We start from the raw sequence: 13,409 nt of genomic DNA on the forward strand, positions 1-13,409 counted from the left end.
GCCGGGAGTCGCTGCGTCGCGCGGGACGGGGCGTCCCGCCGCCCGGGCCTCCTCCTCCTCGGGCGCTCGCAGCTAGGATTAGGCAGCATAACGCGCGCCTGTTTACCAGCTTAATTGCTCGGGTTTAATTGCCTGGGAAGCTATCCCACATGCAAAGCACGCTGAAGCCACAATATGCAGATAAAATTAATTTGACTAAACCTTAACGATGCTAGTGTGCTTGCTAGTACGCCAGGAGTTGATCGAATGATGTGTTGAAAAATATGGCTTCTGCAAACAAAATTTTTGAAAAAATATAGTAAAAGAACCGTATGCCTTACGAGGTCCGTGCCTTGCAGTCACATTCCTGCCACATTCCTGGCCGAACACCTTTGCAGAGGGCGTCAGCTATTCACTAGCTTCTGTCTCTCCTCAGTCCCTTTCCTCTTCACTCTCTCTTTCTTCACAAGATCTTGCCAGCATCCTGGAAAAAAGGTGGGCAATACTGTACGCCACGTCTTACTTCTTTCTCTTCTCCAGCCCCTTTCTTCTTTTGATTTTAGGGCTGAAACTGGAAATGAATGCATTTTCTTCACTCCAAACCCATCCATTTATACAAGCATTCAGCTTCTTCCAGCCTAAACTTCCCAGTCCCTTTCATTACTCTTTTCACCCCCAGCCTCTCCCTGCTCACTGGTTTCTTCCTCTGTCAACACAAGTGTGCTGTGATCGCTCCATACACAATATAAATTGCTGCTCTGCTTTCATTCTTCTCTTCAGTTACATTATCGTTGTGTTGAAAGCTTACAGGCATTGTTTAAGGCTCCTCTTCTTCTAATTTTTAATTTAATTGCTTCCAGTCTGTCTTTTACTTCCTCACTGAGATTGAACAAAGTCTCTAGCAACTTTTTATTCTTCACTGGACCTCAAGATCCCAACAGTTTCTTGACCTTTTCTGCTACTTAGATACTGTCAGAGACACCCATACTTGTGCTGTCTCATCTGCCAGCTCCAAATCTACTGGGGGCTACACGAAGAAGGAAGTAGGCTTTAGCCTCCCATGATGGATTTCATCTACCAGTTCCTTTCTGGGGCCATAGGAACTTGCAGGGTGCCAGTGAGGTACTGTGGTTACTCTTCAACTCCCTAGTTTGGAAATAGTAAGGAAAACTCATGCTGCTAGGCAGAAACCACATCTTCTGTACATTTGCAATCCACTGCCCACTATTGGAAATCCACTCCTATGGGTCAGCCACCTATTTAACAACAAATATGAGATTTCAGATGTTCAGCACACAGTGAGTCACAGAACGCATGTAGAATTTCCTTATGTGTCACTGGAGCCTTTTAGACACAGTTCTGTATCACATTAGCCGCAGCTTTTGCAAATCTGTCCTCTCCTGATGTTCTTGCTGCCTCTTTGCCTAATCCATTGTCTCCATATTTTCTTTCCTATCTGATAATTTGGGTACAGTAGAGATGTTGCCACATATTCAGTGTAAAACAAGCAAAAACTCTACAACCATGATTCAGCAAACTTAGAGCCTTCTTTACAGCATAAGTCTTTTATTGGGCTTTTCTTTTTATTATTATTCTTTTTTAAAGTAACATTTTGTCAGGTTTAACAACATGTTTGGTCTTGCAAAAGATGACTGTGGCTGATGTCACGTGGACAATTAAAGGGATTTAATACCTATGCAGATCACTTTCAAGTGTATTGTACAGCTCTAACTAGTCTCTTCTGATTTTATCTCTAGGCTACTACCCAGCTGGCTTACTAGGTCTAAACTAAAGATCACATCTTCCCTTAATAAAGTCTCTCAAACCATTAGCGATCACTTTTCTCCTCATTGCTCAAATCCAGCATTTCTGCCTTTAAAGTCATGAATCGCGATGCCATCCAATGAAGAGATTTTTAAGAAAAATGTCTTTGTGCATCTAGTGAACTGTGCCTTTCCCTATCCCCAGCATGTGTGAGGTGCCATATCAATGAACACATTCTTCTGTATCCAGTATGCTTTGTGGTTATCATCCTCTGAAGCTTCCAAGGCTCTCACTTGTCAGCAGTCACATCTGCTGCCCTGACTCCAAAATGAGGGATATTCTTTTGCTCCATGCATCCATTCTGCTCCATTTCTGCTTCTCCTGCTCTGCGCAGTCCCCCCCTCAGCTCTGTCTCCTGGCCCCTCACTCATTTCACAAAGTGGGAGCTGTTTGGAAGAAGGGACTTTTACTAAACAGACAGAAATTCCTGAGTGGGCTGGAGTTTCACGGGATCACCACGAGACCAACAAAAATCTTGTCATTTGGGAGGAATTTATAAGAATTATAAACACTGCTTGTTATCTTAGGGTCATCTCTGACTCATTTCTAGCCTTTATCCTACTCTTTCTGTCCATGGCCAAAATTTTACTTCTCTCAGCTTAATTCTGTGTGCTGTCTTGTTCTATCTGTCTCCAGTGCAAATAACGCAGAAGAAATTTGGTTTTGTTATCTGTCATTTCTTTTCTGCCTCCCTGGAGATGAGGAAAGAGATTGTGATCTCAAATTGTGATTTATGCAGCTCAAATTTTGGGGATATACAGAACTACCACTGATTTAGACATTATTTTCCATGGCACCTTTGCTCTGCTAAGAATGATTATCTATAGTAACTCGGACGACTCTTTTCATACTCAACTCAGGGAACTAATCATCTAGGGAAGTTGAATTAGAGTCAGCCTATATACTGATTCTTTAGTGACTGGGAAGGTCACACAAACATTTTACTGTGAGGAACCAGGAATATCGAGGGAAATTCTGCCCCACCTTTTTAAAACTTAAACAGAAATACTTATATCTAGAAAAAAGAAACTCGGTAATGGGACTAATAGTACAGTGCTTTATGATGACTTTTCTTACAGAAGCCTCATTTGCAGGTACCAGTTGAACTGTATACAGTTTTAATGAGAATTAGGTTGACAAGGAACTTTTTTTTTCCCTGCTATTTTTTTTTTGTCAACATAGGACAGAACCAGCACATTCTTTTTCTCTTCTCCCATCCCCACACCTGGCTCCCCACTCCCACTACCCTTGCAGGAGCTTTTGATATGCCAGTGTTTGAAATTACACCCAGTTTTCTATTGAGTATTTAACTTGGGGAGCATTTCCAGAGGTTGAAGAGCCATATAAAGGATGAAAAATATGAAACATAATTAATATTTGGGCAAGTAGGATGATCCACACATAATGGTTTGTGCTGAAAGGTCTTTGTTAATAAAGGTATTTTAATTATTTTAAATTCATAGAATTGCACTCATCCAGTGAAATCTATAATCTTAATTGCTCCCACAGGGATCAGGAAAAAATCCTGAGTAGACAAAAAACACATTTAGAGACAGTGTTCAAGATTTTTCCGCTTTGAGAAAATTTGAGAAATTAATAAACATCATCTGTGAGGTCAGATCATGATTCTGCTCAGATCCTATGATATGTAAAATGAAAAGCATATTTTGCCTATAAGTACAGGAATAAAGGAACAATATCATTATAGAGTAAGTATAAAAATCAGTACATTGCTTACTATTCTCAGGTTTTCTCTCATATACAGAAATGAGCATAAGAGAACAAGTTTATACAGAAACTTCCTCTCAGTTCAAGAGAAGTCTCTTTTTTTTAATCTAAAACAAAAAAATTCTGAAGAGCTATACAGATATAGCAAGCAACTTAATCTTGCCTGCCTAAAACATTCAGCAACCCTCTTCTGCCACAAGCATTAAAAGTAAATTGTATTTTATTGCTAAAATAGTGTTTACATTATCATTCCCAATGAGCTTCACGTTTTTGTCCTGAAAAATAAAGAGCCGCTCATTATTTTAATCCAACATAATCCACTCCCAATCAAGTACTGAGAGCCATAAAGTAATCAGTGGTAACAAGTCATCCCTTCCCAACGGCAAGTCAGGAGGACCTGGTAGAGCCTCTTACCCAAGACACCAGCAGTTAGACACCTGTATGACCGACTGCCACTTCTTCCTTCTCCCCTTCTTCTTGTTGAAGGAATAAGTTTATGTTTGTTATGTCAATATACAAAGAGTTATGTCTGCAACTACAAACCTATTTAAAGAAAAATACTGTTTCTGCATACATTGTACGATCTTTCTGACAGTCAGACTATCAGGATCAACAAATATCTCCTGTTCCCAGGATCCTTCCCTGCCACCAAGGCTCACTGGCATACAACAAATCATATCCATACTATTATATTTTCTTAGTTTCCAAACTAAGGTGGCTGCATGCAAACTGCAAATGACCGCTGGCCTGTGCTAACTCCTGAACTGCCCCTGGGAATGACGTGGGAACATGCCAAAACTGTGTAAAGGATGATTCTAACAATTTAAAACTACTGATGATTGAGTTTTAATGTCCAGAAAGTTCCATGGCACTCGTTAAATTTGATAGTACAGATACAACCTTGGAATATATTTCCAACGCTTTTGGTCATAACTGAAACAAATAGCCTACAATTATTAGTATGCGGAAGCAGGAAAGTTTTGGTCACAACAGTAAATCACCATGACAATCAGCAAATGTGGGCAGCATATGATCTAGCTGCACCAACATATGATCTTGCTGTACCAAGACCTTCTGTGCTGTTATACGCAGCACAAATACATAAAAATCTGATCATTTTACTTCTGCTTTAAAAACACTACTGAACTATATTTATTAACAGGGCTTTGTTGCTAAATTGGCTTATAATATCAGCAAAACCTGTGGTTTGAGAGGGCCTGAAACAAGCTTACAGTTATGATGGCTAACTCAGTAGGCTGCAAATTCTCTTTCTGCTCTCATTAAGAGGAAAGGGTATACATGAAGTAAGACTAATGAGTAAAAAAAAAAGATCTAAATTAGAAGTGGCAATGCAGTTGCCAGGCCAGAGTTTAATTTCTGTTCTAACAAACCTGAGCTAATTTTAATAAATATAGCTAGCTGTCATGAATTTTAATTTAGCCTTATAAAACCTTTCCATGACTAAGACAAGCTACAGGCAATTGTATTATCTCTCTTTTTAATGGGACTTCCTATCAAATCCAGCAGGTATACACAGAGAGGAATATTAAAAGATAGCAAATAGATACACAGATGTCTGAATGCCAAAGGCCAAGGCTAAAACCAATACGAAATCTGTATAATCACACAGAGAGATTTCCATCACCATACTGTGTAATTAATAATAAACAAGAACAAACAAACAAACAAGAAAGCCCAAATGCAGTGATTTTAATACCTGCTCAGGAAATAGCCTGCCTGAGAACAAAAATGTGGTACGCGTTAGTTCCATTCAAACTATTTTCATTGACGGTATTCAAAATACAGTCATTCATTGAGTCCACAGTTTTCGGAAGCATGGTGAGCTGTACCGGTGTCATGCCTGACAGCTAATTGCCCTACCCATCATTTACAACCTTCTGTCACAAGGAGACTACAGCCTCCTGTCCAGGGCTTACTCCTAGAGACTGTTTCTCAATGAGCACTTGCAATTTTTGTAGGTTTTGTAATTTAGACCTGTGTCCTGGTTTTGGCAGGGACAGAGTTAATTTCCTTCCTAGTAGCTGGTACAGTGCTGTGTTTTGGATTTAGGATGAGAACAAAGTTGATAACACACCGATGTTTTAGTTGTTGCTAGGTAATGCTTACACTAGCCAAGGACTTTTTAGTTTTCCATGCTCTACCGACTGAGAAGGCTGGAGGTGCACAAGAAGCTGGGAGGGGGCACAGCCAAACTGGCCAGAGGGACATTCCATACCATGCGACGTCATGCTCAGTACATAAACTGGGGAAAGCTGGCCGGGGGGGCTGCTGCTTGGGAACTGGCTGGGCATCGGTTGGTGGGTGGTGAGCAATTGTACTGTGCATCACTTGCTTTGTGTATTATTATTATTATATTATTATTATTGTCATTTTATTTCAATTATTAAACTGTTTTTATCTCAACCCACGAATTTTTTGCTCCGTTGCCAACTGAGGTTAAACCACGACAACCTGTAACATCTTTTCCCATCCAGAGTGACTGCAACTTTCTGTGATTCCAACAATAAATTTTCTTTGATTTCAGCTGTGACTGAGACACCTGAGGAATTGAGGAGAGGAGAGATGACAGTGAGTCTGTTAGGGGAGGAAAGTAGGGAAGCAACTGTCTCTGGAGAATTAAAGCCAGCATGAATCCAGAGAGCTACCAGATTATATAGAGCAAACAATAACACTGGAGAAAGGGTAACAGGAGCAGGTATCTTTGCTATGGGAAACACTTGAACACTTTCATTCTACAAATAGTCATGGCATGTTATTTCTTCTCAGCATTACAGGAGAACATGCATGTACTGAAAACTGCCCACAAACCATGTGATATACTGTTTTCTTTATCCTTTCTTTTTTTTTCTACATTTATCCTGTTAAGTGTCCTAACCAGACTGTGTTTACATGTATCCCTAAGCAAGCCACAACTGTTGCTAGCTACATATCATCTTTATAGTCCCATTATCTCCGGTTCTCTGAATTCAGTCTGGCCCACAGAGTAACTTGTACTATTTAACGCTTGCTGGTAATGAGTCTTCTGAAAACCTTCTAATCAATGTGCCCTGCATGCAAGATAAATGTTTAGCTCCTCAATTATAGTGACTTACCTGTTAATTTTCACAACTAGCTATGTAACATCAGCTTCAATGTAGAGCCTCAGGTGCTGTCTGACAAGTAAGGTTTTAACAATCTCAGCTATGCAGAAGCTGTCTCTTAAATGTTTGTATATTATAGATATACAAAAAAATAGACCAATATCTAGAGTGTTCTTTTGCAGTTCAGAATGTTCTTTAAGTATTTTTCTGTTTACACTAATATCATTGAAGATACTGAATTAGAAAACTATCTGTCTGGTGAAAAAAGCTGTTCTTCTGTTTTTTCTAAAGGAAGCTGCCTTATTTATAATTTGGATTCTATATTATATATGTAACTTTGTAATGTCCCTGACAAGTAAAATATTGAAGTGAGAAAAAAGCTATCATGAGCATTCTTTGTAATAAAAGATCGTTTAAAAAGAAGTGCTTATTTTTAGCGTGTCTTTAATCTTCTAGAAAACAGTAGATAAAAACAGCTTCAAAACCTGCGCAGTGCCAGTTTTTATGACCGTCAGTGCTCTTAGCAATTCCAGTGATCTCAGCACAATAGTGTTCAGAACTGTTTCTTCAATGTTTCACACAAATATTCTTACTGCATCCCTATAGCTACAATAGATTGCATCACCAAGATACCACGAAGCTTTAGAAGTTTATCATTTCCCCTAAATAGTCAATGGAGCTGCTATCTAGTCTATCTGCCAGAGATTAAAAGTTGCTCATTTCAGAGGTATAAAATATTGCTGGTTTATTTCTGAGGACATATATCTGGAGCCAGTTTGCAGCTTCTTTCGTAAGGAAGGCTTACTAAAAGAGATATCCTAGAGGCAACAAGGCTCCAGCAAGCATGAATTTTTCATCCAGGATTTCTCTTGTAAGAATTGCCTGACTCTACACTTGCTAAGTTTGGATCTGGGCTCTTTCAGGTTACAAAATTAAGGGTGAGGTTTCTCTAGTCATGGGCAGCATGATAGATGGTCCTTCAAAAGTAGTTGATAATCCTTTCAAGGGACACATGACAATATTTTGAAGTAGGGTGGGATTTGAAAAGAAACCAAATAATAAGCACAGAAATTGGGTGAGGTGATCTCATCCCTGTTAAGAAAGAAACAAACAGCTGGAAGGTGGTCTATCCGAACCTTTCAGCTGACCTTCAGGCTTGGCTTAAGGTGGTCTGTGGTCTGCATAATGGCCCAGACCTGTGTGATTTGTTTTAAGTGTGTTGCCAAAGATGGAAGAAATAATTTCTGATCTTGTTGCTACCTCGACCCTAAAAGAATCAGGAGTTACAGCTGAAGGCTACTTCAGTTATTGAAGTTATCTTATTGAATGAAATGCAGCAACTCTGTTACATTTTCTTTTTTCTGTTTTCTAGTAAACACTTCTACTATCCCTACTAAAAATATAAGTAGTTATAACAGCATGCAATGAATTGAGTCTATGTTTCATCCAGTTCCCTAATTCCATCACACCAGAAAATCTGGCAGTCTTGTGCATGCTAAGTACTAAGAGAACACCATGTTGTTCTTGGTGCAGTTATGCATTCATTATCTGCTAAAAGTAATTAAGCATCTCTATACAATCTTGAGACGTTTAATAACAAAGAAGTCTTGTGGCATTTTATCAGTCACAGACCTTTTAAAGTCTCACTCTCGAAAAGTGGGATTCATACAGTACATTCCTAGAAATGCAACCAGAAATGAACAGGAAGATAAAACTGATGAAAAGGAAAGAGAATAAGCACAGCAGACAAGGAAATCTGAAAATAACAATAAGCCAATAGTTAAAAGAGGTGATTATGAAGAGAAAACTGGCAATGGCTAAGGGGAAACTTGTGACCAAAAAGAAGACATAAGAAAAAATCTGAAAAAAAGAGACAAAAGAGAAAATCACAGAGTTCCAGTAGTAGCTCATAGAACCATGGAAGCTGTTATTTCCTAATAGTTCATTTAGGAAAGTCACTGTAAGATCTAGTAACCAATATGTTGTTACATTAAAAAGACCTTTCTTAGAGTTTTTCATGGCAGTAGTTACAGTGGCAGAGAGCCATACAAGAAATTCTACAAATTTAACGGTGTGTCTGAGCTGCAGTATTTGGGTCATTGCCAACATCTAGCTCTACTTAATTTCCTAGGTAGATGTTGCCTTTTACGTGCATGTTCTAGAATCAGTCAGACCAAAAAATGGACAAAGAAAGGGAAAGATATGGGAATAATCTTCAGCTTGTTCCCGTAGAGCTTCTGGTGGCCTTTTGGCTTCGCAGAGCATCTTGCGAATTTACAGTAATTCTTCCTCAGTGAAGCCCTCAGGGAAGGGCATACACAGGGAAACCTCCACCTCCCCCACCACACAGCCCTTCTGCAGTAAACTGAAAAAAGCAAACTGTTCTAAAAGGAGACCTGAAAACAAATTTACTTTGGGATATTAGTCTTCCTGTAGGAACCTCTCCCTAGCCACAATTGTTTCAGCAGTCCATGTTCCAGAATGTTATGGCTAGATAATGTTTGTTCAAGATGTATTGCTACCCTTGTATAAAATATTTAGGCCATTCCCATAACATTCTCAATATGTAGCAAATATATATTTCGTGGTCTCCATTGTTTAAGGCCAAAGTTTGAACTAAAGTCATGACAACATTTATAATAGACACAATGAGGCAGTTATCTTGATCAGGGCAGAACCTGGTAGTTACCTTGTGTCTGTTTTCCCCTTGTTTTCCTTCCCTTTGTAGCTACACAGATGGAAGAAACACAGCTCAGTGGTTTTTTTGCCCTTCATCTCAAATTTTTCTATTGTAGGCAGAGCAGAATAAAGAAAACTGCTACTTTGGGATTTTTGGCCTAAAATGTTACAGTTCCTGATGGTTGGAAATATGGTTACCTTAAAATCATGGCTGCGGGTCACCTGAACTGCTTTTATTAGATGAAAATAACATTAAATACAAGAATTTCAGGTATGTTTGTGACATTCTATTCCTGCTGTGGTTATTGATGCTCTGACTTTGCTGAGTTTGTTCCTTCAGCATCTATGTACAGTCTACCAATAAGCAGTTGAATAGTTGCTACCATAACGTAATTTCACACAGACATGATTAATGACATTAAACTTGATGATGATGCTGTAGATGGCTTAGGCTTGTGGTGGTTAGAACAACCTACTGTGATCCTCTCCAAGTTTATTACAACTGTAGTCCATAAGCAGTGCAAGCTGCATGATATATATATATACATGCATCAAACTATCCCACAAAGATTTATATATGCCTAACATACAGTCAGAAAAACAATAATTTCTAACATCAAGCTATATGCAGACTTAGAGCGGAATTTTCTACAAATGAGCAAATGATTCATGTTTAAGCCACAATGTGTGTTGTGGGGGAGGGAAAGGAAAGAATATGATATCCTTTTTGCTGTTGAATTGCTATTATTAACACTAGGCATTTAATGGAGTTTCTTGGTATTCACATGCTGTAAGAACAACCAATATTGGTAATACTTGATATATCGTGCTCATTTAATTGAGCCTCTTTCACACTGATAATATATTTGCATGTATCCAAACAGCAGGGATACTACATGTTTTCAGAAATACTTGATAAGAGTGACATAACTTACAGAATAAACTTTGAGCGGTACTGTATATTCTAACTCACCTGTGTCTTCTTTATGAAATAAAACGTTATTTTTGAGTAGCTAGGTCATTTCCATCTATAAAAAGCACAGAAATCACAGTGTTTAGTCTGATAGTATTTCCCGATCCCTTCAATCTATATAGCTTAACAGATGTACAACGGCACAGAGATGGAAACAAATCAGTCCTTTTCAAGCTTATTGTTCAAGAAAATAATCAGGACAGCAAGCTAGTGACACTATTCCCGTCTTCTCTTGTAACTGAAACTATCGCAATGGTGATATAGGAAGAAACAGCATATTAATTTCTAGAAAACTACGGCTTCCATGTGGGTTATCTAATATCCAGCCTATCTTATTCCCAGAAATGACTCCTATTTAAGAGAAGAAGTGGCTTTCCTCATCAACTCTGAGCAGCATGCTGCTTTGCAAGGGCTTCTGTCGAAATTAATGGTTCATCCAAACTGCGGGTGCTGTTAGTCCCTGAGCCTTGATGCAGGTGCTGGCTGCATCCTATGGTGGAATGAGGTGAGCTGCAATTGAATATCATTTTCTCTCTTCCTCTTCCCTTATTTCCTATACTCCAGTTTATACTGGAAGAAGAAACACCGATAGGAAGGAAAGTCAGTGTGCGCTGTGCATCGGGGTAGCTGAACTTTCCAAACTGTGGGTGCTGTTAGTCCCTGAGCCTTGATGCAGGTGCTGGCTGCATCCTATGGTGGAATGAGGTGAGCTGCAATTGAATATCATTTTCTCTCTTCCTCTTCCCTTATTTCCTATACTCCAGTTTATACTGGAAGAAGAAACACCGATAGGAAGGAAAGTCAGTGTGCGCTGTGCATCGGGGTAGCTGAACTGCAGGATCAATTACAAACTACTCCAGCTCGGCCGTCTAAATGCAATCCAGGAAGAGATATTACCGAATATAAAGTTAGCAGAAGCTCACCAATGATGAGTATTTTTGCAATTTCATCATACTTTTCTAAGGAGTGATAGGATACAGAAAAAAACCCCAGTGGTGCTCTTTGGTTTGATGAGTAGCCACCTGTACTGCCAGATGCACAGATCCCCAGGCTTTTGTACCTTTCAAGCCGGTATTCTGCAATCCAGTCACCCTGACCAGCAATCGGGTAACAGTCTCAAACATTCAGCATGGCTCACTCAGGAATTTCAGCTGGGATTTGGACCCTACAGGACTTTCCTTGGGGGAACTTGTCATGGCATGTTTGCGCTGACAGAGGGCTTTAGAAACAGAGTAATTTATATTACTGTTTGCAAGGTAAAAAGCCTTTAGGAAAAGTCATAAATAAATAAATCCTCTTTGTGAGCAAATCCCACCACTGAAAAGAAAACAAACAAAAAATCACCTTGTTGTTTTGAACAGGTATCAATGGCACTTTTTTGATAGCTTCTCCTTTCTTTTCAAACTTCCTCCTATTTGAAGGATTCTTGAGATTTTGGGTTCCCCCTGATCCGAGGATTACTCACTTATCTATGTTGTATTCCTCCCAAGCAGTCTTATCCCAATATACCCAATGTACAAGCACTTTTCTCTATAGCTTTGAAGAGGTATGGGGAGGTTGTACCAGTACCATTATTTTACCTTTCTTTCTCACTTTTTCAACCCTTCCCTTTTTGCTTTCTTTTATCTAACTCTTAGCTCTTGAACAGGCAGGCAACAATACAATACTAAACACATTAGTCATTGAAAGTACCTCCATCACCCTTCATCAGAACGTGTTTTGTTTCTTCTGCAGCTGTGCATTGCACAAAGACACATTCATGAAACCACACACAACTTTGGTTATTTTGAAGGCATGGGGAAAACAAGGAACAAGCAAAAAATCCAGGAGTAGAAATATCCTCTTTAATTGCTTTCTTACTGAAATTAAACTGTATTCTTCAAGAATGAATGCTTAAGATGTCTAAATTAAATACATGGAAAGTGATATTAGATGTAATTAAAATAAATACTTTTATTTTTTAATATTTCTTATGGCAATGCTTACATGCCGTTTTACCTACTGTGACTCTTACTGTGTTAGTAAACAAACAGAAAGGCTGAAATTAGAAGATATCAGTAATACTGACTTGTAAACACAATGGAAATTTGCAGGTGTAGTGTGTAAGTTGAGACCTATTCTTATAATGTAGACTCATTTTTTTTCTAGAGGGGGAAAAAAAAGTGGGAGAGAAATTTGCAGGTAGTGTGTAAGTTGAGACCTATTCTTATAATGTAGACTCATTTTTTTTCTAGAGGGGGAAAAAAAAGTGGGAGAGAATCAGAAAAATGATTGATTTGGGTTGAGCTGAAACAGCAGTAATTCAGGCTTGATAGAAAAATGAACACTTCTTTAACTCTGAGTTTCCTTTCCAAAAGAAAATTCCTTCATTTAGGCATGGGTTAAAGTTTCCAACCTTTGGAGTAAATACTTTAAAAAGCACTGCAATCTTTTTTTTTCCCCAATGTCAGTTGAAACAAAGTCAGGATTAGTGTTCAGTGGATTTGCTGAAATAAGTGAAACTCATACACAGAATAAATAAACTCCTTGGATCTGGCTCTACTCAAAATGGATGCAAATTTGCTTTTTGCTAGGGGTTTATACAGTACCATGCAGAATGAATCCAACACAATTCAGGCTCAAAATTTGAAAGGACTCTCAGGAACACTTTCCATGTGTTACCTATTCCATTTGAAGCTACCAAGCTGAAATAAATAGGTATCAGTTTATATTCTGCACAATAATTAATAAATAGATTTGAATTATCCTGAGAAGTTGAGTCTTGAAAAGTCAGAATTAAACTGAACATCCTGCCTGAAATCTGACAAATATGGAATACCTTACATTCCTTAACATACCGTATTACAAATACAAATAACACATTTAACACACAAAAATACAGGTAATAACAAAACCAAACCCCAGTAGTAATATATTTATGCCCAGCGGCAAAATTGCTCCTGAAGAAGAGCTATTGTTAGTGGGTGGAAAACAATGCAATGCTTTTAAGGAATCGTTGCTCTTAAGTGGTTATGCCGCAAGCAAGCATATGGATAATAATAACAACACTAATTTATGTAACTAATAAATAGTTCTTGAACCATAAACATACTGCACAAACCCTGACTAGGCAAAACACTAAGTCA

This window comes from Aptenodytes forsteri, unplaced genomic scaffold, assembly GCF_000699145.1.
Source record: "Aptenodytes forsteri isolate BGI_AS27 unplaced genomic scaffold, ASM69914v1 Scaffold164, whole genome shotgun sequence".
Lineage (NCBI taxonomy): Eukaryota > Metazoa > Chordata > Aves > Sphenisciformes > Spheniscidae > Aptenodytes > Aptenodytes forsteri.